This window comes from Octopus bimaculoides, chromosome 9, assembly GCF_046866305.1.
Source record: "Octopus bimaculoides isolate indiv1 chromosome 9, ASM4686630v1, whole genome shotgun sequence".
NCBI classification, from domain to species: domain Eukaryota; kingdom Metazoa; phylum Mollusca; class Cephalopoda; order Octopoda; family Octopodidae; genus Octopus; species Octopus bimaculoides.
In genome coordinates, this window is record NC_142936.1 from 62,463,933 (window position 1) to 62,489,515 (window position 25,583).

Here is a 25,583-nt window from a genome sequence, read left to right on the forward strand (position 1 = left end):
TCTGTATAGACTTTTTTCATTTCTTTAGTTTCGTTTTCATTATATTCATATAGTATTATATCTAGTCGGTTTAAATCTTCGAAGAGGGCTACAATACTAGTTGAAGGAAGGTAAAAATGATTATTTATATTCCATTGATTAAACGTTTTGACATAACTTTACATCTTTCCCTCCTTTGTTCAAAAAAAATTTTGCCGTTATAATTTAACAGTAGACCACTTGTGTCTAATACTGAAAGCGACGTTATGTTGTCCTTGTTTGATCTCATCAACATTTAGAAAGATCCAGGTATGGCATCTTAATTCCTTCACTCTTTGTTTATCAACTAATGTTCAGTGTACCGCTTGTGTAGAGTAGAGGTGTTATGTCGCTGCAATATAATGGTGATTCATTATTTGTATACAGCAATATATTTTTAATTAATAAAAAAAAATGAAGTTATTCACTGAAGGAGACAATAGTTCGTCTATTCTCTGTTGGGCTTGTTTTCGCTAGGTTTAACCTCCAAAATGTTTGAGAAGACAAAACGAAGACATAATGTGCATATAGAAATTTTTATTTCACAGTTTTATTATACAGATTATTTTTAAAACATCATCCATTCTATTAAGGAATATAGTATGAACAAATAAAGTAGACTTTCTTCTTTACAAATGCTGTAGTAAACAATGCAAAGGAGAATGCAAGTAAATAGATTTGATATAAAGTATTAACCATGCAAGACGTGTGAAAATATCTTATAAAATTCCAACTAAAATTTATCATATATCAATATTTTGTATTATCAAACGCCTAATGGTTCTCTGTTATTTATTGCGATTACAAACTTTTCTCTAAGTCAAAAGCAGCTGGTTGTTTCGTACTACGCATTGAAAACGCCATCTTAAAAAGCAACATCTGTACAGGATTTATAAAATAAAATATAACATATGAACTCTATAACAGAATATACTTTTCTCAAAATAAATTGTTTTGCTCGGTTCTATGTGCTTCCTGTTTTTACTTTATTCAAATTGTAAATTTACGTCATCTATATATGCAAAAAGAAATCAAGGAAAATAAAATTGAAAGAAGAAAAGTAAATTTCCAGGAATGAATTTACAAATATAAATAATTTTGCCATACCTTTTTAAAGTACACTTTATATTTTATTTTTATGTATTTTAAATTATTCGCTGTTTATGACAAGTGTTTCAGCTAAAACTACTAATTTGTAAAGGAAATGTAAATAAGAACTACACAGAAGATATTGCTAATACTGTTTTCCGCCTAAATAGCTCTCTAGAATATTCTGAAAGAATGTTAAATACCAATATAATATAAAAACATATATCTACGTCTATAACTTGGAAATAATATTTACCATTTTAACATTGGCCTCTGTAATAGCATTATTGTATCCGAATTTTACCAGGATATTACAAAATTAATTACGGCTAAATTGCCACAACAAAAGACATTGATGCTTCGGGAGATATTCATCAGTTCACATGTGAGTTGAGATGATTCACGTGGTTTCTGTATCAATGGAAAATCGAAATACTGATTAGATACAATAGTAGTTAACGATCCCGTATTCTAATTCAATGTTCAGGTATCCCAGTGTATTTAGCCGAACATTTAAACTTGCATTGACATCAATTTGCTTAACTTTCAACGTAGAATGGGATCCTAACTATTGAGCACCAGTTTTGGGCCTCTGTTGGTCATGGTTGTAATGTCTTTGATTATATTCTTGTTCAAAATGCTTTCCGGTAGGTTTTAAAGCAGCAAAACTAATGCCATTTATCTATGTGGCCAACCTTTGCAAGAATGCATTATTCAAATGTATATTGAATGGAAATACTCCCATTAACATTTGTTAGATTGCAATATACTGTTTTTTGTATTCTTATGATTTGATGAACGCAGTAACTAACAACTAAGATATTGCACAGCAAAATCTAACTAGTACCCCCAAAATTATGTTTAAACATTAGTATTTGAATGGAGAGTTTGTTGTGATGAGAATCACTGAATATGCTTGATGTGTATCGGCCTATTCTACAATGTAGTCATCATGTAAAGGAATAAAAAAAAATAGATAAATATCAAACATAGTTGTGCCAAGGTGTTGCTATAATAATGTTGATAAATTAGTTTGATAAAACTTTTCAAGGGAACTAAGTAAAAATATAGAATTCATATTAACATATTTCCATAGTAAAGAAGGCGGCTTGTTTATTTATTGTTGCAAGACATAAGTTCATGAACGGGACCGTATTCCGAAATTTTCCAGAGAGAAATCCAAATTCATTATGACACAGTTAGTGCAAAACTTCAAATTAGGGTGGTAGTAACTTGAGAAATACAAACACACTGCTTTCAAACGGACTAACATGAATAATAAAAACAACGTGAAGCGGTTATAACTTTGAATCAATAACAGACGAGAGACTTATCTTCAAGTTTACAATAATGTGTCGACCATAAAAATTTTCTATAATATTCGTTTATTTCTCACGCTTTCATTATACTCAATCCTATTGTCTGTGAAATATTCTAACCTTTAGCTAGATCAATACATAACGCTGGGGTTACATTGGACAAATTTATCTGCGATTTCATGTATATATTTACACAAAGACTACTTCTTCACCATAGCAACGTAGAACATATCAACACTTCTTTTGATGTCATTCGAAAACGAAAATCAATATAGTCAGATCAGTGAAATTACGGTTGATGCTTGGAAACCAAACACGCATTATATATACATGCATCAGAACAACGATGAATGCAGCCATCCATTCACGTTTATGTTTAGATATGTCTAAATATTAGGGAATGGATGTGTTGATCTGTATTAAATCACCTATACATGCGGGTATATATATATATATATATATATATATATATATATATATATATATATATATATATATATATGTATGTATATGTATGTATATGTATGTACAGTACGTAAATATATATATATATATACATCTATATATATAGATATATGCGTTTGTGTGTGTATGTGTGCCAATATATATACATATACATATATACATATGCATACATACATACATACATACATACATACATACATACACACATATATCCATACATATATATACATATAATAATATAGGGCGTATGTTGTACCTGCAAAAGGGACCGGGTTTCTTGAATGCCCAAGAAATATCTACGATATTCTCAGTTCTAGGGAAAGCTAAGTTCTTAAAAATCAGAAGTCATACAGACTGAAATATATAGGAATTAGAGGTCACGTAACTTAGTAAGTAATTTGGCTTAACAGTGTCTTGCGGGGCAGGACTTATATTTGTCAAGGAAACCGTGATAATTATAGATATAAAGGCTCATCACCACCACACATATACACACAAACATGTATATGCATATACGACTTCCCTCTCATGAACCTAACCTCATTGTCAAATATGTTCCACTGTTTTGTAAATCTAGAGTTGTACTTCGAATAATATTTTTGCTATGTTTCATAGGTGTCAGACTAATTTCCTGATAGGAAAGACATGTGACTCCTAATATTCCCTCTCAACGTATTTGTCCTCATCAACCGGGCATGTAATAAAATTTGTCCCAGTCGTGACTTTCCTGTTGTTCTTTTTATATCAGTATTAACCTATTCTGTATCACCTTCCGGCCTGAGATATAATGTATTATTTGTATGGTGACTATTTCTAGCATTTCAGGTCACCACTCTATAGACACGCATTTGTAGACACATATAATCTGTGACTGTGTGCGTGTGTATGTCCACATTAACATTTGTGGAGTAAATTTTGATCTTACGATAATACTTTGCGCATTCGAGTATGCATCAGTTAGTTCGGGTCATACCCTTTTTGTTCTTCTAGATAATTAAGCTACGGAAGACTAATAAAGCGTTTTGTTTTTGTTTGAATCGTTTATGTACAAACTAAATCGTCTAGTAGAGCAAATAATTAGGCATTGATAACAGACTAAGCTGTTAACGAGTTTAAACATAGCTTTGGTATATATTCTGACATTTTCAATGAATTTGTTATTTCTTACTTGGAAATATGTTGCGAGATAAATTTCAGAGTTATAACTAATACAGAATGTAGATGTTATAGGAATGTGCCAGGAGTTAAATAGCTTAAGGATATTCCGCATATTTAGTTCATACATATTTATATATATATATATATATATATATATATATATATATATATATATATATATATATATATATATAGGTAAATAGATACACTTCATGTACAACATTGAAATCTATCCTGGTTTCTGATTAATCTAGTGATTCTGAATCCCTAATTCTTCTTATGTTGGCTACATTGGAAGCTCTCCTAGACTAAGCTCGTTCAGGTGTTTCTAATGACCATTCTCTCCACTTGGTAAGAGTATTTGATGCTCTCCTGGAAGCAGCTTGTTCAAGAGTTTGAGAGACCCTAAATATTTGCATATTTTCAGCATTGGAAGCTCTCCTGGCTGCCATTTCATCTGATTCTTCATTTACACTGGATTTGCTTTTCCTCGCTGCAGCCTTGATTCTTTTGATTGCAATCTGGTCCTCTGTTGGAAGAGATTTATTTTTATGAGGCATACTACAGCCGTATGTGATAGGTAAAAATAAACCACAGAAGAACTGAAAATTGATCGCTGTATTGAATTATTACACTAATATTTAAGCCTACTTTTTAAAAGTTCAACGATACTTCTTCCGCCACCACTTAATTTAAAGACAATTTGATGTACGTAGGTTCTTACTTTTCGTTCAAATAATTATTTCTATTTCATGGGTGACTTTCGCTGGATTTCACAATTTATTTCGATTATTCTCAAATTTATTTCCATGTTATAAAAATTGTTATATTAATATGCTAATACCTAAGTAGATACGTACGTACGTACCTGTGGTGTGTGTCACACTTAGTTGAAAGGATGAAGTAAAAAAAGGAGAAATGAAACTTGTTAAGAAGAAGAAGTATAGTTGAAGGGGCAAAGCGGCAAAGAATAGGGAGTAAGAGGGAGTGAGACAGTGAAAGAGAGAGAAAGGGAGAGGGCATTGATAGCGCTGAGAGGTAAGAGAAATATACTGCATTAAACACAGGAGAAATGTTAGAGGCAAGGAGACATAAAAGTGGGAGAGAGATTTAGAGAGATAGATTGAGTGAACGAAAGGAGCAGATAGAGAATGATAGTGGAAGAGAATGAAGCTACTCTCAGAGAGAAAACGCTGGACATCTTTTCGTTTTGGACGATATATGATAAAGCCATTGTGGCTGATATTCTATGCCAATTTTCTAGAAAGTTATGAGATAGAAAATGTCAGGTTCTGTGAATTTTCCGAAACTCCTCACCCTAGCCCCTTGGAAAAAATTGTTTCCAACAAATCTTAACATACGCTCAATCAACAAGATCTAAACGATTATTTATGGAATTTAAGAGGCAACGAAGTAGATGGGGTATGCATCTGTAGTTTTGCCCATAATTATTCGATAGTCATTATATGAAATCACTATTTACAGATGCTTACAGCTTGTATATTTTCCGTGAAGTTTTTACGCGTCCAGCTAATAAAAAATTGTTATCGTACAAAATAATTTGTTGCAAAAATCACGAAAAATTCGGCGAAAACAATCGCAGAAATGAAAACTTGGGAATCCAGAATTTCAGGATTGCAGGTCTGGATTCGGCCCGGAATGTGTTTAATTTACTCACTGATTCGGCCTATTTCCAAAATGGTATGATATGTTGTGCTACGGCGTCTTGGAATGACACTCGCATTTATTAAATTAGATTTCATAATAATACCTGCGAAAAGTGACCGAGGTGCTTGTATATCCAAGAAATATCTACGGTATTCTCAGCTCTTCCTGAGAAAGCTAAATAAAGATTCGTTTTTAAAAACGAAATCAATGGGGAATATTGCTGGAATTTATAGAGATTCAAATATTATACAAATTAGACGTCATCTGTATTAGTTATCCCTCCGAAATTTCATCTCACAACATAATTGCAAGTATGAAACAACACCACACTAAAAATAGATTAAGGCACAGAGTGTCAAGTTTTCTATTTGTCACACAATGCAATAGTGGTGCGTTGTTGTCAATATAGGCTATAGTGGTATTCTTCATAGAAAGCATGAAGACACTGGTTTAGCTACAATATGTTGTTTCTATAGGTTATTTTCATTCTTTCATTGTTGTCTCCCTTCACTGTCACCGTTCCAGTAAATTCAATGTTAGTTCTGCAGCTACATGTATTTTTTTCCTTTCACCGGAGAATTATGAATGTATTAGTAAAGAATCATTTGTGTTGGATGATCATACAGTGTTAAGTTAGTGCAGTGTGGGTCTTGTGAGATTTAATAATACAAGTTAAACATGCACGCACGCGCACACACACATACGCATGCAATATCCTTTACAACACGCCTCTCGAAAAACAAAAATATTTTCGTCGTAAGTTAATCATATCCATATCCAATATCTCAATCAAATATTTAATCATGGAACGTTCAGCTAATTTTTTCAGCTTACGGTTTTCCATTTGAAAAATCAGAGAAATCAATAGGTATGATTATGTATCTTCAAACGTTGAAAACACAAATATCAATATTAATTCAAACATACATAATATTTCATCAAGATAAACCAATATTTTTAAGCAAGAAAATATTTTTTATCATCTACGTATTACATATATTATTTGAATCATGTGAATCACTCCACCTCAACGACACATGCACATTCACACACACAGACACACTTTGCCGGAACGAACATTTTAAAACAATTTAGCTAACTCACTTGAACATGTTTCTTGCAATATTCTCCGATAGTTTCTTGTTATTCAAACTGTATTACACTCTCTAATTCCTAACTTACTCCCTCATTATCTTTCTATTGGTATGTCTCCACTCATATTCTAATACTATATTTTGATATTCCGATATTCTGGTATTTGCAAACAGGCTACTGTGTGTCACTTTTGAATGAAGTTTAAACTCTTTGACGCTGCTTATCGCTTCCAAAATCAGTCGTTCCATCACGTTCACTTCCAGCGTCTGTTACGCGATAGAGTAAAGAATTAAAAAAACACTTTCACCTTTATATTAAATAACTATTTCTCTACGCCCCCCTCTCTCTCTCTCTCTCTCTCGTTCTCTCGCTCTTTATGGATCCCAAGAAAGGGGGTCTCAGAAGGCAGTTGTTATGTTAACCTAAATTTCCATTTCCTTGACTTCTCGCTCTCAGAAAAACGTACGTGATAACTGTTTTGATATTTTGAATACGAAGTTTTGTGATATTGCTTCATTCCGACTTGATCTCAAGCAGATATTTACAGACTCATACTATGAAATTGGTATGCGACAGTGTTTGTCTTTATTTTAAAGACTCTCACTTACGTATCGACATGCTGTGTTCTCCAAGACTTACCGCTCTTCAAGTTATATTGCCTGTCAATCCTTATTAATTTCTTCCACCCAATTGTCATTCCCTGCTAAACTAGACACATCAGACGCAAATCTTCTGCTTGTGTGCCTATTTTGTAATAGAATTATGTCAGAGTTAACTCCCTTTGTAGTACAGAGTCGGTCAATACACGTATCGGCAGAAATATCTATGATAAAAGTGAATAAAAAAGAATACCCGCATTTAAAAATACCATGCCATCAGAGACTCTATGGTTATCACTACCAGTGAGGTTCACTCGCGTCCAAATTACATCTTCGAATTATCATCCCACACAACTTCCAAACACAGACAAATCTACTGATTGATATGAAATCACAATCAATTGTTACCCATGGATGTACTGTTTCCTATCGCTATCAATCCTACCGCTACTATCTCAACTTGTCTGAGATGATTGGTGTCGTGTAACATTTACTTAGTCACGCTCGACTAACTTTTCATTATCATGCCATCCACAGTCTGTTGAACTTTTCTCTTTGTGCATCATATACTTTTCCTGACAGATCTACATTGACCCACGCCAAATAGTTTATGCTAATATCTGCAAATTTTCAAGAGAGATGCTAACCGCATTGGGCTCATTCATTTCGAAGTCGCTAGTTTAAATGAAACGATACAAATACCTTCATATATTGATAACAATAACCGATATGAATGACAACTGATCAATTCATGTTTTCAGTATGAGTAAGGCAGAAGCTGCCTATTGACAGTAATTCACCAATCTATAGACAGTACTCAACCGATTGACGTCAGTATGCCTTATCAGTACTCCGCTTATTACATTTAAGAGAGTTGGGCACTGAGAGGTAAACTAAGAATCTTTAAAAACGAAACCGATTGCCAAAATGGTGTATATTCTTATGGCATGCATTCGACTTTAAAATCTATTGCTTATGTAGTCTAAGCTGTTCAGATAATTCTAAACTATTTATATAAATTGGAGATAATTTTCGAAATAAATTATTCTAAGGGCATTACTGTTTTCTTCACATTGGCAAGATGGAGATAGCAGTAATTGCAGAATAGTATAATGTCAGTGAATCAATATTGATAAAACATACGACGTTGGTTAGATTCATGCGTGCATACATTTGAGGGACGCTAAAAAGTAATTGTTGTGTGATGGGATGGATACCAACGACTTTAATCTTTACCTATATGCCTTTCTCGACGGAAAAATATTTGTGTGTGTTTGTGTGTGTATATATATACATATACATACATACATAATTATATATACATATATATATACTTATATATGTGTGTGTATATAAATATATATATATATATATATATATATATATATATATATATATATATGTGTGTGTGTGTGTGTGTATGTGTGTGCATAAATATATATATCATATACATGCATATATATGATATAAATACACACATACATATATATATACATATTATATACATATATAAATATGTATACAGACCCTTAAATATACATAGAAATACATAAACCTGTTTGCAATGAAGAAACATTCTTTTTGATAACATGTTAAGCTTCTGAGTCTTTAATGAGAGAGAGAGAGCGAGAAAGATTAGGCGGGAGAGATGTACATACATATGCATGTATACATGCATATATACATATACAAACATATATAATTACATATATAATTACACACATAAACACACCACGCACAGACGCAAACACAAAAACACACTCACAGAAATACACATACATGCATTCACGTCTACCAAATACACTCCGTCTACCAAATACACTCACAAAGTTTGGTTGGCCCGAAGTTATAGAAGATACTTGCCCGAGGTGACACGCAGTGGGACTGAAACCGGAATCATCTGGTTAGGAAGAAAACTTGTTACCGCACAATCACGTCTGCACCTACATATATATAGTCACACCCTTATATGGAAATTTCCGTTTATTTTGTAACCCTCTGCTCCATATTATTTTCGTTGTTTTCGTTTCTGTCTAGGAAATTTTCTTTTTTGTTTCAATCTCAAAAAGATCACCTTCTTTTCTTCTCTCAACTCATCTTATATCGCTGGCCAGGTTTTCATGTCCTCTGTCTGCTAAACTATCTTTCTATTTAAAAAAAAAATCTAACCCTTGCTCTACTCTTTTCTGTCGCTATACTGATTTCTCTCTAACTCTGTCAATTCCTGTCTTTCTCTGAATGTGACTATGTATGTATCTTGATCATTATTTCATATTGTGAAATAATCAATATTTCAGGAACTATGTTACATGAGTAGCCGTCTTGGCAGTTAATAACAATCTTAATTAGTATCAATTCATTCAATATCCTGTGTGCAATATTTTTTTAATGATAACTTAAAGCTTAAAGCTATGATTTTCATACAACACATACAGAAATAAAAAAAATATCGAAAGATGAATATGTTTATTAAATTACAAAAACGGAAAAAAAATATCTTTTCATATTCAAATTTTTGAGATCTTTAAATGGTCGGCATCCCACATTCATGAGTGTTTTGGAAAATATATTTATTGAATTATCTAACGTTTCATTGTCAGCTTCGGATTCTAGTACAGCAAAATGGTGGAGACTATTCACTCCTAAAATGATTCTTAATTCAGAATAGACTTTTATGAAGACACGACCATCCGCAATACAACAATACATTAAAAATAATACGATTGTTGTATAAATACAATGTAATACATATAATTGTACTGAAAGAGGTAAATACAATCTTAATGTATCCATTTCCAACTGGGTATGATAGCGACAAAATCCACTAAATTAACCACAAATAAACTTCCCTTGCTCAAAGTTGTGAATCTACTATAAAACTAATGAATCTTAAGATTCAGGGCTCCTAATCCTGGAGGATCCCCTCTGAGGCAACTTAAGTTTTTCATTCTGTCAATTTTTTTTGTTTTTGTATTTTGACATGCAGATTTCTGTTAGCAGTCTTAGTGGACAGCATCATCTCATACTCCTATGCAGAGTCTAGACAAGTAGTGTCTTGCCACAAGCTATTCCACTCAGTGTCAGTGTGGAGTGGAATAAAAACGAAAAGTACAAAGAACTCGCAGATAATTCACATTTCTTGAATTATTTGGGAAAATTCATCTCCGCCCCGCCCATTGCCAAATATGTCTACATCGTCAAATATGTCTACAAATATGTGTACATCAGCACAGAAGAGATAAGAGTTCTTATTTTCTCAGCGGTACACCATTATTAAATGACCAATGAAAAGGTTTGCCTCCTAATTTTGGACTCACAATCTTTCAGAAACAAAGCAATTTTTCTACTTTAAAAATTGTTTGAATATTGTCTTGTACAAAATGAACAATTCGTCATTTATGACTATATATTAAACTGTAGACCCTTATCTTGATTGATCTCTGTTTTGCTGTGATAATGAAAATATTACGTTATTTTATTTTTACACAGACGTCTCGGCCCCAAGAGGAATAGCAATATCTTCAAGAAAGTACATAAGTGGATACCAGAAATGCCAACTCAAGGAAAAGCAATCTAACGAAGTTTCTAAATGTCAAAAGCTATCAAACTATTTTACAATGTCAAGTAAAAGTAAAAGTTTATCATCATCTGCAACTGGAACAAGCCATGCACGAACCATGAGTGCTCTATAGCAGTAATCAACTTACTGTTGACACCTATGATGCAGATGATGATCACAGTGGTCAAGAACTTCAAGAAAAAAAGAGAGCTGAAACAGGAAACAGAAAGCAAACTTAGCGATTTCAAAGAATGCAGTGACCTGGCACATTGGCCCGCAAGAATTGATAATGATTTCATATAAAATTGTTTCAATTCAAGACATCAGATTTTTTTCAAAATAAAAAAAAAACCCAGATAATGTATATACTGGATTCAACAAAATTTACAAACAGCAAAATCAAAGTTTCTGAAACAAGTACTTTGAAAACAATGATTGAAAAATGGTCAGATTGAAAAAATGGTCCTGATTAGTTTACTCATAGAACAAAGGCTGTATATACTGTTTCGTTTGCAAACACTTTTCTAAATGCCAAATATCAATTACAATGGATGGGTTTTCTGATTGTATGAATATACTCAGAACTCTAAAAAATCAGGAAGGTGACATGGAACATAACAGGGCAATGTTCAGCAAGCTAACTAAAATACTTCGGATCAACAACTTGAGAAACAATTGACAAATAACATGCAGTACTATTTTGAAGAACTAAAAAGAGTTGTGGCAGTTATAAATTTTTTAAGTGGAAGAAGTTCAGCACTTAGAGGTCATGAAAAAAGTGAGGTTCTCTAAACAAGGGAAATTTCATGGGGGGCATTGAGCTTCTTGCGGATTTTGACCCATTTTAACATGAACATTTAGAGAAATGTAAAAATGTAAACGTAAATATTACTTACCCATCCAAATCTGTGTATGAAGAATTGATAGAAATGGGAAACATATGAAAGATGAAATGATGAATCAAATCAACAACCTTGACACCAACTACTACAATTGACTCTACACCTGCCAACAGAAAACCATTCATGCAAGATCTTGTTCGACAAAATAACGGTTTCTGGAGGAGCAAAAGCTTTCTCTTGAAAATATCCACGGTCAGTTGTACGATAATGCTTCCAACATGAAGAGCACGGTGAAAGGGCTGCAATCATTTCTTAAAAACATTAATAGGTGCAAACCATTCACTCAACCTTGTTGGAGAAAAGACAGTGTCTACTGTACCTGAAGCTGTTGACTATTTTGTCATCTTGCGGCAGCAGTATGTTTTCTTTTCTGAATCTCCCCAAAGATGTCGAATTTTAAACACGCAGGGCAATCTAGACTTTTCTCTAACGAGCATAAGTGCAACTAGATAGCCTGCACACCATGAAGCAGTCCGCGAAATTAACAATGAATATAAGGATATTTTACAAGCTCTCAAAAATATGTTTGAAGACTCAGAAGAGAATCCTAAATGTAAGCAAGATGCAAAAACTTTATACCATAAGTTGGCAAAATTGGAATATGCTGTTTTAACAGTCGTTTGGGAAAAAATATGGAGTGTTTTAACAATAGAATTAAGAAACTCCAAATCCCTGGTTCTGATGTATTTGAAGGTTACCTTCTGCTAGCATCTTTACTTTCATTTGTTAAAGAACTACGAGACAATTCAGCCAACAGGATTGCACACTAGGAATCAGAAAAAGTTTATGTGAATATATTACCTCAAATTCTTCTGATGTTTCCAAATGCATTGTTACAAAGAAATTTCCGGAGGGTACAAGTAATAGGGCTTCTTTGAAAGGGGCTGAAAATTTAGGATAGAAATTCTAAATCAAGTCTGTGACTGCTCGATAATCCCGTTAAGCAAGTGATTGGACCCATATGAGCAGATTGAAAAACGGTTCAAGTTTCTCTCAGAATTTATGAAACATTCAGAATTTGATCAGGACAGTATCAAACTTATAATATTGCATTACAAAGATTTGAGCACAAATTAATAAATGAGTGTTATCAGATCAAAGAGTATTTACACCCTAGGAAATCGCGGAACACAGACGAAAACACCATATAAATTGCAGCGCACAGTTCCTTAGCTTATTTATGAGCAATAGTCAATTGAATTGTACCCTAATATTCTTTTCTACTCTAGGCACAATGCCCAAAATTGTGGGGGAGGAGGCCAGCCGATTATAGTGACCCCTGAGTGCAACTGGTACTTAATTCATGGACCCTGAAAGGATAAATTGCAGAATCGACCTCGGCGGAATTTGAACTCAGAACGTAAAGCCAGACAAAATACTGCTAAGCATTTCGCCTGGCGTGCTCACGTTTTTGCCAGCTAACAACCTTAGTGTTCCCTAATATTACCACTGCACTTAAGCTGTACTTGACAATGCCTATCGCAAGCTGTGAAGCAGAAATCAGCTCCTCAAACTTTCCTTTATAAATTTCGGTCTACCATGACTGCAGAGCACTTAAATTCCTTATGCATATTGACAAAACTGTAAGAGAATACGTTGCTATAGAAAACAGTAAAAGGAGCATTTTGTACTTTTCATATGTATCTTAAATATAAGATTAATATTAGATTATATCAACTGAAGTATTTGTTATGTTTCATATTTCTATTCTATGATGTATGATGCATGTCCATAACTCTTCCCTAATTTTCAACCCAATAACTCTGAAAGTATAAGGCATAGCCTGGAAAATATTTGTTCACACCAGTGACTTGGAGAATAGCAATCTGAAATATAGTGCCATGGAACAACCATATCGACAAAGATATCGGTGTTTACCCACTCCTCGTTTCTGGTGGAAAGAGAACACAGTGTCAGACTCATTTTAAAGACTCCACATCACCACTCCACTATTTGGGCTATAAGGACCTCAAGGCTGGAGTCCCATGCAAGGGAACGAAAATTCTTTGATCCTTGTTGGATGTTACCTTACTGTTGCTGGTTGGAAAGGAGGATCCCAATGTTGTAGATATTGCTGCGCAAAGCATTAATTTTCATGCATTCCTTAAAAGATGAGTTAGTCCATTTGAAGGTTTTCCGCAGCTCATATTAGTTCATATAAGAACTATAGCACCGAACCTCGTTCACACAACAGTGGCATTTTAGAAATGTCTACTTGGTTATATCCTTCACAGTTTGAAATTATAGACATACGTTATGTAGGTATACTATGAAATTCAGCCCATTAGATATTTCATATTGGCGTAATAGATATTTTTCTTTAATATTTTGTCATTTATGAGAACATAATAAAAAACAACAGATACATATTTTCGAATATATGTATGGAAATGTTTATTTTAAAAGAAATCAAGCAGGAACATGATTTATTTACTCCTTGGCATAATACGAAACTGGGCTTGACATTAGCGGGTTACCAAACTATGGCGAGAGGAATTTAAAATTCTATCAAAAACTATTGCGGTCTCAAGAAAAGGTTAGTCATATGAAGAGAATGATTTATTGGGATTAGAACTACTTGCTTTTCATTGGAAACCGAATTACGTCAGTACTCAACATGCTATGATAGAGAATATGCTTCTCTACCAAACGAATTCAGTCACTCATAATGACTATCAAATACAAGTATCAACAGTCCAATAGATAATTCTCCTGAGAGAATTGTGGAAATCAAGAACCAAAACCCAGTCAAAATCAAAATAATATGACAGAGATAGGACGGCCACTGTTATTCAGATGCACAGTGGCCGATTACGAAAAACAGAAGTTAGTAAAGAATGAAAAAAAAAATCTCAAAATGAAAGGTCCATTACGATTTGACCAAAGATTTACTATTTATAGCAAAAATCCGCTATATAAAGCAATCATATTGACTGGGATCGATATGAAATATTGATCTGGTGTTATTCGTGATACATCAAACTGCAAAATAACGTGTAGCACAGATTGAAACTCCTAGCTTTAAAGAGGCGAGCAATCAATTTCAGTAACCTCGATATACAGAAATATTCATTCTTTCTTGTAATTTGGACATTCAATGACATATAGTATTGTGTTGCACGTACAAACAGATAACAGCTGGACGCTAAGCACCAGCATCGCAAGAACGCAATACCAATGTAAATTATTTCTTCCTTTATATAGGCAGTTGAAAGAAAATGTCAGAAAACTGAATATTATCAACTCAGACTGGAAGAAGCTTTCGCTTAGTCGTTTCTAGATTGAGAGATATATGATTCATTGTATTAATAGCCTTACTTCAGGTGATTCTAAAAATTTCGAAACAGAAATGCAGGGTAATACATCTCTGACGCTCAAACATAGTAGCGGAAATAATCTGAAAATACCTCCCCTAACTCTGGATAATTACTTTTTGAGCCAGCAAATGTGAATTCATCATAGATTATCAGATTCACCAGAAGGTTTCGGCTAGAAGGATTCTCAAGAAAGAAAATGCTGTTAAATATCCTCAACAGTTCAGAATATTTGTTATCGGAAGAGATTATAAGAACCAGAAGCAACAATAATTTTCATATTAATCCTACACAATATAAAGTGTTATGACAATATATAAGGTATAATACCATAATTGTAAATATCAAGACTAGGAAAATTATAACCAGTTCTGATGATTTCAGCATCAGTAATAAAACAGGCAAGATTTATGTTAATCGAAGGGATGGTTACTACGGTATACAGTTACACACACACACACACGGACACACACACACACACACACACACACACACACACACACACACGAGCACAAACACACACAGAAACATAAGCACAAACATAGGCGGAGACGCAAGCACACACACTCTCAAAACCATTGGAGAAAACGAGCAATAAAATATTCGTTAAGTTTCCTGTTTTATCATACCTTTAGATGGCAGTGAAGGAGTTGTATATTGATAATCCAATACTATGACGTATTAACTTGATTCAATTCACTTGTATTCATATATAGAGAGACAAAGCTAGTAAACAAAGATAGTAAGTTTCATCACAATTATTTGCTGAGCTAATTTTGTGGCAAGAATAAATAATTAGCCCTAAAAGACGCGAAGATAAATCCAAATCACAATCGATAATCCTTTGTGTAGCGAGTGACTTACCTCAAGTAAGTTTCCCACACCCTGAATGTGGTAAATTCGATCATGACATAAAATATGGTGGCATGTGGGCAAGAATTGGGCAGTGCCAAGCTAAACTCTACAATATGCGTGTCTGATTGACGGGGATCGATACGAAATATTGATCTGGTGTTATTCGTGACACATCAAACTGCAAAATAACATGTAGCACAGATTGAAACTCCTAGCTTTAAAGAGGCGAGCAATCAATTTCAATAACCTCGATATACAGAAATATTCATTCTTTCATGTAATTTGGACATTCGATGACGTATAGTATTGTATTCACTGCAACATGTAATCTTCACTGCGACAAGCGATCTTCACTGCAGCATGCAATCTTCAGTCAAATATATATGAAAATAAATTTGTCTTACGCTTTCTTTACGTTACAGGTTTATAATTTGGATTAAAACTATTATCTATGTATTTTCTATTTCTAAACTAATGTCATATAGCTTGTTTCTAAACATCAGTCAAGGAAATTCTATAGAATGATAGAGAAGTATATAGCATTTAAATAAGTGTCCTATATTCGTATACTTATTGCTTTCATGATACACATGAGCCTTTCGAGAAAAAAGTGCTTTTATTTCAGATGCTTGTAAAACTTGGAATCATAGATTTTTTTCTAAATCGCTCTTAAAGAAGAGAAAAATATGAATATAGCTTAGAGTTTCTATCATTAAAAACGTGAGCAATTTTCTAATGGAAATGTTCATATCAATTCGGTACATACGTAATAGTAAGGAATCATTCGCATAAATGCAATTCATACTAAAATTCGAACTTTAAATGCTGCAAAACAACTTTGAGCTTTACAAAAGAAATTAATATTAATGAAGTAACTGAAAACAAAAATCATGCATTTTGCCGTAATATATCTATTGTCCCATGGAAATTAAATTATACTAAATCACTTTATTAAATGCTGTTTCATGGTAGGAACAAGCTGAAAATCCTTTAATTCTTATGGATAGTATATCAGTTGCTTCATCAACAACTTAATTAACAAGGAGAGTTGATATCGTGTAGATACTTAAGTATTAATGTATTATATATTAAGCATCAATTTTATAAAAAAAAAAAGAAAAATCATGCACATACTTAAATTATAATTAAAGCTATAACTGTTACAATATTTCACTATGCACATAACAAAAAAAAAACATGTCAAACTATATTCTTTACCATTAAATCTAAATAATACATCAGATTCCTAGTTTATTAATCTTCTTTTAATGACTATAATGTAGATTGAGCATTTTATTGTAAACCTTTTTCCGAATTTTCTCTTGGATTTAACAAGAGCTTTCATCGCATTCTAGAAGATTTATATAAGGTTTCAATGATATAGCAACAATAAAACGAAAAGAAAGTGCTGTTGAATTAGGCAAATAACAAATTTAAAACACTGCAAATAGTTAAAACCACTTGATAACATTTTAAATCAATGTCTGAACTATATTAATTACACAGAGTCGTGGAGAAAATAATTATTACTTTTTGAGAAATTTTTCGTTTGTATCGATTTCTTACATTGATACGATGGGATTTTAAAAAGTTATTTGCAAGGGATTCAGTTTGTCTACAGCTGAGTAGACTGATATGAAAACTGAGCGATTTCAAGCCGAATTCAGTATGCAATTTACTATCTTCTATCTCCTTCAGTCTAATATTAGTTTGAAATTTTTGGCGCAAGTCTATCAATTTTAGGAGAGCAGAGCTAGTCGAGTACATTGGCCCAAAATACGCAATTGGTACTTATTTTAGTGAACCCGAAAAGACGCAAAGTCGACACTGTTGACATTTGAACACAGAAGTAAGGATTTTAAGAACGCTGCTAAGCACTTATAATCAATTTATTAGCTTTAAATTTTTGGCGCAAGGGCAACAATTACGAGGTCGGTGGTAATTCTATTGTATCAATTTCAATGTTAAACTGGTACTAATGTTATTAACTCTGAAAGCATTAATGGCAAAGTCGACCCTAGCAGCATTTGAACTCAGAGTATAATGTCGGAAGAGATGCTGCTAAGCTTTTGTCCAGTGCAGAAAATATTCTGGCATATCGCAACCTTATTTACATTCGAATATTAATCTTGAATGTTGGTAAAAGGTTAGCAATTTTGGGAGAAGAGATAAATCGATTTTATCAATTCCAGTGTTCAACTCGGACTTATTTTACCAAATCTGAAATGATAAAAGGCAGAGATGAACTCAGCAGAATTTGAATTCAGAGGGTAAATACGGACGAAATGCCGCTAAGCATTTTTCCCGGCATGTTAAGGGTTCTGCTAGCCCCACGCCTTATTTCCTCTCGGATATTGCTTTCAAATTTTGGTACAAGACCAGTGGTTTCTGGTGAGGGGATAAATCGGTAAAATCAACACCAGTACTATACTGGTATTTATTTTATCGACTTCGAATGGATGAAAGGCAATGTCAGTTTCGGCAGAGTTTGAACTCAGAATGTAAAAGAGGATGAAATGCCACTAAGCATTTTGCCTGGCGTGCTAAGGGTTCTACCAGTTTGCTGCCTTATTTCCATTCGGAAATATGTTTCAAATGATGGCAGAAGGTCAACAATTTTGTGTGTGAGCGTGTGTGTTGAGGGGTATAAATCGATTACATCGATTCCAGTGTTAAATTTACTTTACCGAATCCTAAAGGATGAAATGCAGAGACGACATAAGCGGAATTTGAACTCAGAACGTAAAGACAGTCGAAATGCCTCTAACAATTTTACGTGGCGTGCTAATTATTCTGCCTGTTCGCCGCCTTAATACTGATTTCAAATTTTAATATAAAGTCAGCAATTTTGTGGGAAGGGTTTAAGTCGATTACATCCACCCTAGTGCTCAACTGGTACTTATTTTATCGACCCCGAAAGTTTGAAGGGCAAAGCCGACCTTAACGGAATTTGAACTTAGAATGCAAGGATGGACGAAATGCAGCTAAGCATTTTGTTCGGCGTTCTCACGATTCTGCCAGCTTGCTGCCTTATTTCCATTAAAATTTTACAAAGTGATTTCATTCGTTTCGCGTAACTGTGAAGAAAACTTCTAAAAGTGAAATAATGTACATAACCTTTAGTAAAGATCAGTATCTCTCACCGGGCTATTAACTTTTATGCAGAATTGGCAATATAATACTCAGACCTCTCCATTTTCCCGTCTACTAACGCTGTATTGGATTAAAGCTATTAGATTAGCTTCATAATGGAAATTAAACTGGTCAGATTAGAATTGGTATGAGTGAAATATACCTATTTTGTAGACACTTTATCATATTTCCGGCTTATTAAAAATTTGAATACTAATTAAATATTAATGCGAAACTTACGGATATCTAGGTCTATGAAATGATATACGATGTCCATGACATTCTCAGCTGCCAGGGTAATAGAAATATCATAATTCCTATGTGAATCGAAAGTTGGACGTCAGCATATTGATTTATAGGGAATTATGTTAGTTTATGTAATCTATTGAGCATATATTTTATAAGGTAACTACGCAGTTCCCTAAATACTAAGGCTTCGCTTGTAAGCTATTCTATATTCCTTTGACTGATGGTTCCTAATGTGTCTTCTGTTTGAAAATATTTTTTTAAATTTCATGACTACTTTTGTCCGGTCACTAATCCCGAGAATATAAGAGAATTTTAACTTAACCTATATTTTAAGTTTTATGATATTACTTAGCCAAGTAGTTTATATAATTTTTGAATTTTATTAATCAATATTATTTATATTATAACATTTGCTTTGAACTTGCAATAAAATAAATTTTCCTATTTCTCTTAATGGACTAACTTCCAAATGTAGCGTGTATTCTATTGTTTAGTTTTCCTGTCAATATTTATTTTGTTTTGAGCAAAGTCATCAATAATATGCAGTCTTTTGGAAAATAGTACTATGGGATCAAAGCTATGAAAGAAATCGTTATTATATTGGATTTTGTGCAGAGCTTTCAAATGGGCTTTATTTAAAAAAAAAAAATTCAGTATTCATAAATGTTTGCTTGACAAAAATTGAAATTGCAATATAATTTTAAAAAGTGCATGTCATTGCCAAATCTCTTAGACGGGTAGTTGAAATTATATAGAAACTATATAGCTTTGAAATGTTTAACAACATTTGATTTATGATGACAACCTGTGTTTTAAACACATATGCATTCTCTAATATTTTACTAATGTGGTTGTATTTTTTGTATTATACTTGCTGCCTTCAAATGCAAACGTTTAAATGAAAGTATATATTCATTGTTAAATCGAAATTGACAAAAATTACTACTATAGCGTGGACATCGGAGGTCCTAAATGTAAAACGTTAATACATAGCGGCAAGTACATTAAATCAACGTTTTCGAAGTGAAAGTATTCTCGAGTGAATGATTAGGGGTAAAATACTACTGTAAATGAAAAGCACGAATGTGTTAAAGCTACAGACAAACAACAAACATGCTTCCCACGATTATGCATATTGCAAACAAATATTTTCTCTTATGAGATCTATTCACACTTAGAGGAACATAACCTACTCCATAACGAAAATATCAAACGCGGGAAAAATTAAAGAAAGGTAAAAACGAAATATTGCTAAAAAGATGAAATTAAGAAAGTGAAACAGAAGTAAAGGCTTGAAGAGCAACTAACAGCAGGCATGTGACATCTAGTATTTTAAAACACTCTGTAAGTTTAAAATTGCAAATAACGTCTCTAAACCAATAACTGTAAATACGGGTGGTTGAGAAACGGAACCCACTGCAGGAAGGCATCCATTAAAAAAAAAAGAACTCAAAATAGATCAGAATAACTTTCAAGGTAGTAGACAATCCTTTCTAATCTGCGTTATTGATTTTGTCACATTTTCTTTAGTATCAAAATACGTAAAAGGTGGATATAATTTTATAAGCAGCCAGCGGATTATTAAACCTAAATTTCATGGAAGACCCAAAGCTATACAACATAACTTAGAGGTAAAAAGAAATCATTGTAAATACTGTAAAAGGTTTTAGCAATATCAAGATGGGATTTTGTATTTCTAAAGCAAAACTTCCATAAACATGCGGTACTGAATTTACTGAATGGGGCGATGATGCAGCTCATTGATGAACATATGGATATTAATACAGGAGTCTTGGAAGCTCGTTGTATAAAAAGGAAACAAGAAGAAGTTATATCAGGAAAGAATATTTTCCAGGCAAGAAGGAAAATACTAAAATTCAAAAATGATTTTAAAAATACTTAAAATTACTGAAACTCAGGAGCCGTATTCCATTAGGGTACAGCGAGGGCTTAAGTAAATGGATAAAAGACCGTCTTTAAAACTTTGACAAAACATCAAGAAATTGCTGACAATGTACATAGTCTTACTCTGGATAGATTGTACTGTAGTAGAAATGTCGTATAAAAATAGGCAAAAGTATACAAGATTTCTTTAGAAATCTGTTGAGGGCATTATGAGAACTAACGGAAACGAAAAAGTGAAAATATCAGAGAAAGAAGCCAATGATCGGAACTGTAACAGATCATGGAAAGTTGTTTTCAAACTTCCGAAAGGCATAATAAACAGAATTCATTTCAATGGCGAAAGAAGTGAGTGCTTAAGAAAGAAAATGAAGGATTGACTCAATCTGTGCAGTACCAAGTAAAATATGTTACAACAGGAAAACATCGATAAGGAAGTAATCTTAACTGAATGTACAATGCGCAATGAAAGAAAAGAGAGTTTTGTCTATAGCATCTTCATTTAAATTGCCCTCTCAAAGTCTGTAAAAAATTATGGACATGATAACGTTATTACAACTATATAATGGCAACTCTAAAAAAAATTGCAAAACGATATTAACATAGAAGAAACAATCTGGAAAATGACCATTTAAATGTATTGTGGGATATTAAAGTACAAAAGTATGGGCAGACAGAATATTCAACCAGCATATTGTCTAAACTATAGAGGCGAAAATATGTGCTGCTTAATCGATAATGCGGGTCGGATTCATACATGAGTACAGCGTGTTCTTTATCCAGAAAGCCTATTTTCCTAATGTAGGAAGAACAATAAGAAATGTGTCAGACAACAAAATCTGCCGGGTACAACTTGATATCCAGCAACAATGATACGTGTATGACTACACTGTTATCCTGATTAATAAAAAAAAAAAATTATGGTCACTCACATCCTTTCAGTATCTGTAGTAGGGAGTGCTCAAGCACAAAGTCTGTACAAACATATTTTAGATTTCAACCTGACAACCTGACACAACCTGACACGTCCCACTACGATGGGCAAGCTTTCCAAAAGAAATTGTAGCCTTAAATAATCCAACATTAATTTAGTCAACAAGTGTCCTCTAAAAGTTCACTCATGGGTTTTTCTTTCATCAGAATTTTAGACAAACCTTATTCATGGACCACTTGAACAGGATAGACTTCCTGACCTACAGAAAATTGTAACTGGGCCCCTTCTGCAAACTCATGCGGTGTTTATTTTTTATATCAAATCATGTTATGCGAGTAGGGTTGCGATACATGTGCCTGTGTAAACTTTACAGACTGTTAGTCAAGATGGTTATGCTGTGCTTTGTACAATTGTTTACCAGTGTCATTGTGATGGCATGCGCTACTCTTTCACTCAAGAATGATAATAATGAGTATGATGATGGCTGGGGAACTCCTTACATGACAAAAACTAATATAAGCTAAACAGAAAAGACATAGAGAGAATAAATCACAACTCTGTATGAGAAGCTTTTTTAATTTCGCACAAAATAGCATCCCGATCTGAAACCACAAAAGATACGTAATGACAAAAAGTAAAGAAAGAAACTGTAGAATATGTACTGATAGAGAAGAAACAATAAATCATATTATCTGTGGTTGCCCAATGCTGGTCTAGAAGGAATAAATCCACATACATGATAGACCTATATATACTGCTATTTGTGCCAGCAGTACTGAATGATAGCTGGAAGAAAATGGCGTAGATGTACCCAGAAAAGCAATCATACTGTGAGATATTCTAATACACATACGTAGGGAGTTCCAAGTTAATTGTCCAGATATTGTTTTCAGAGATTACCAAGAGAAAAATTACTTCTAATCGGCATGTTATTATCAACAGGTGACAATCCATTTCAAGAAAAATTGAAGAAAATTCTTGAAATGTAATGATCTAGAAACAGGGATAGCCTGAATACAGGGCCTGAAGAAAGAAATAAGCCCTTTAATGACAGGTGCATTATGCATGATTAACAGCATACAGAAAAAAAACAGCACACACCGTCCAAACAGGACTTACGAACATATAATACATATTTAAAAAATAGCATTATTAGCCACTGCACATCTACATAAATCATTTTCAATACAGTAAAAACAACAACACTAAAACAAATCACAGCAAATGCCCATGGCGCACATTGTGCATTCGGTACAGCATTGAAGGCACATAATAAAATTAAAAATACTATACAGCAACAACAATAATGATAAGAGCTCCGGGCTAAATAACAACATAAACGTGCACTAAGAATCTTTATCCACAAAACGAATTTAATCCAACAATATCGGTGAAACGGAAAGAAAACTTCTCAATAAATCTGCTGGAAATTTTCTTTTAAAGCAAAATAAATCAAATCCGAAAGACCATTGTTATATAAATCATAGTTTCTTTTATGCACGATATCTTATTGTGACATGTACAGAAAACCAAAACCAACCTCATAAACTCTGGGGAAATGCCACTAAATACGCAGTATCTACGTAAATTAATTAATGAAATATATATCCAACTGTCTATGCATATATGTACACATTAATATTTATAAACAACATGAGGCGCTGAGCTGGCATCATAGCCTCCGCGTCAGAGAAAATTCTTAATTGTATTTCTTTCGACAATACCTTCTGAATTCAAATTCCACCTCGATCGACTTTGGCTTTCATCAATTTGAGGCGATATAATAAGTACCAGTTGTAATCGACATTCTTTGTCCCTAGAATTTCCTAGCCTTCTACCAAAATTTGAACGCAATATTTATAGATAACATATTGTCGTAAGGTAGTGAGGCGGTAGATTCGTTACCACGTCGGACAAAATGATTCGCGGGATTTCTTCAGTCCTTATGTTCTGAATTCAAATGTCACCATAGACGACTTTGATATTCATCCTTTCGGCGACGATAAAATACTAGGTACCGCACACTTCCTACGTAAAAAAGAAAAAAACTTTCAATAGAGGAAAAATAAGAGCATCACAACAAACCACAGTACAAATCCAAGGCACACAGGCCTGCGCTCGGCAGTGCAGTGAAAGCACGTAAATAATAGTAATAATAATGATAATGATGATGATGATGATACTGATGATGGCGTAAACCTATTTGGCATTGCATTGAATGTTGAGCGATCATAGATATAGCATGTCCAGCTGACAACAAGATATGCGATAAGGAAGAAAGAAAAGTGGAGAGATAGCTTGGGAAGTTAAGCAGTTGTGGTCGATGAATATGGTAGCAATTGTACCAATAATTGTCGGAGCCCTGGGAGCAGTGAGCATAAACATAGAGAAATTGAGTAGGCACTGAAGTACGCAGATATATAGATGGGAATAAACTAAGTAATGTACCTAGAGATATCATGAAGAATAAAAGTTTAACTGACGTTGAAATTGGCCACATTAGGACACAAATATCTCATGGTAGATCAAATGAAAACAGCAACAATTCAGACCAAATAGGTAACAGGTGCACAGAACCCAGTGTACAAGCAGTATATCCCAATGAGGAAACTACAGAAAGGATAGCGAAGAACAGATATACGGGGAAAGAGGAGAAAGTAGACCTACCGCAAGAAGACCAGAATAAGTATGACACAGAATTTGAGGTGAATAATTGTGAGATCATAGAAGCAAAAAAAGATATTTTCAGAGAACTCAGCACGACTGGGTCTACTGACATCATTAATAGAGAACCACTGTCAAAGATCTCAAACAGTATAATAATCAAAAACAAAATCAAGATATATATTGTTGCTCTTAGACATGAGCTATCAACCTTAAATAACCCCATCTATTCCACCACCGCTAAAGTTGTAGCTGCTCAACTAGGTATCAGGACGACACAGGTCAGAAACAACCATGCCAATAGTGGAAAGTAGCAATACAAAAAAGATGTCGACTTTTTGCGGACGGATATGACATTTCTTGATGAATTTGCCACAGGAGTAAATGTTAAGACGCCACGAGCTAGAAAAAGTAAGCACAAATATAAAATGAAAGATTTTATAAATCTCCTCGCAACCATGGAACAATTGAAACAACGAATACAACGGAAAGCCCAACGGCTTAGATGGTATGACAAAATAATCAAGTTTTATTGACTAAACAATATATTCAAGACGGATGCAAAGAAATTGTATAGGGAAATTGGCAAAAGTGAGATAGAAGTGAAGGAGCCACCTTAGACTGAGAGAATGGAAGAAATCTGGAAGAAGATATGGAGCAA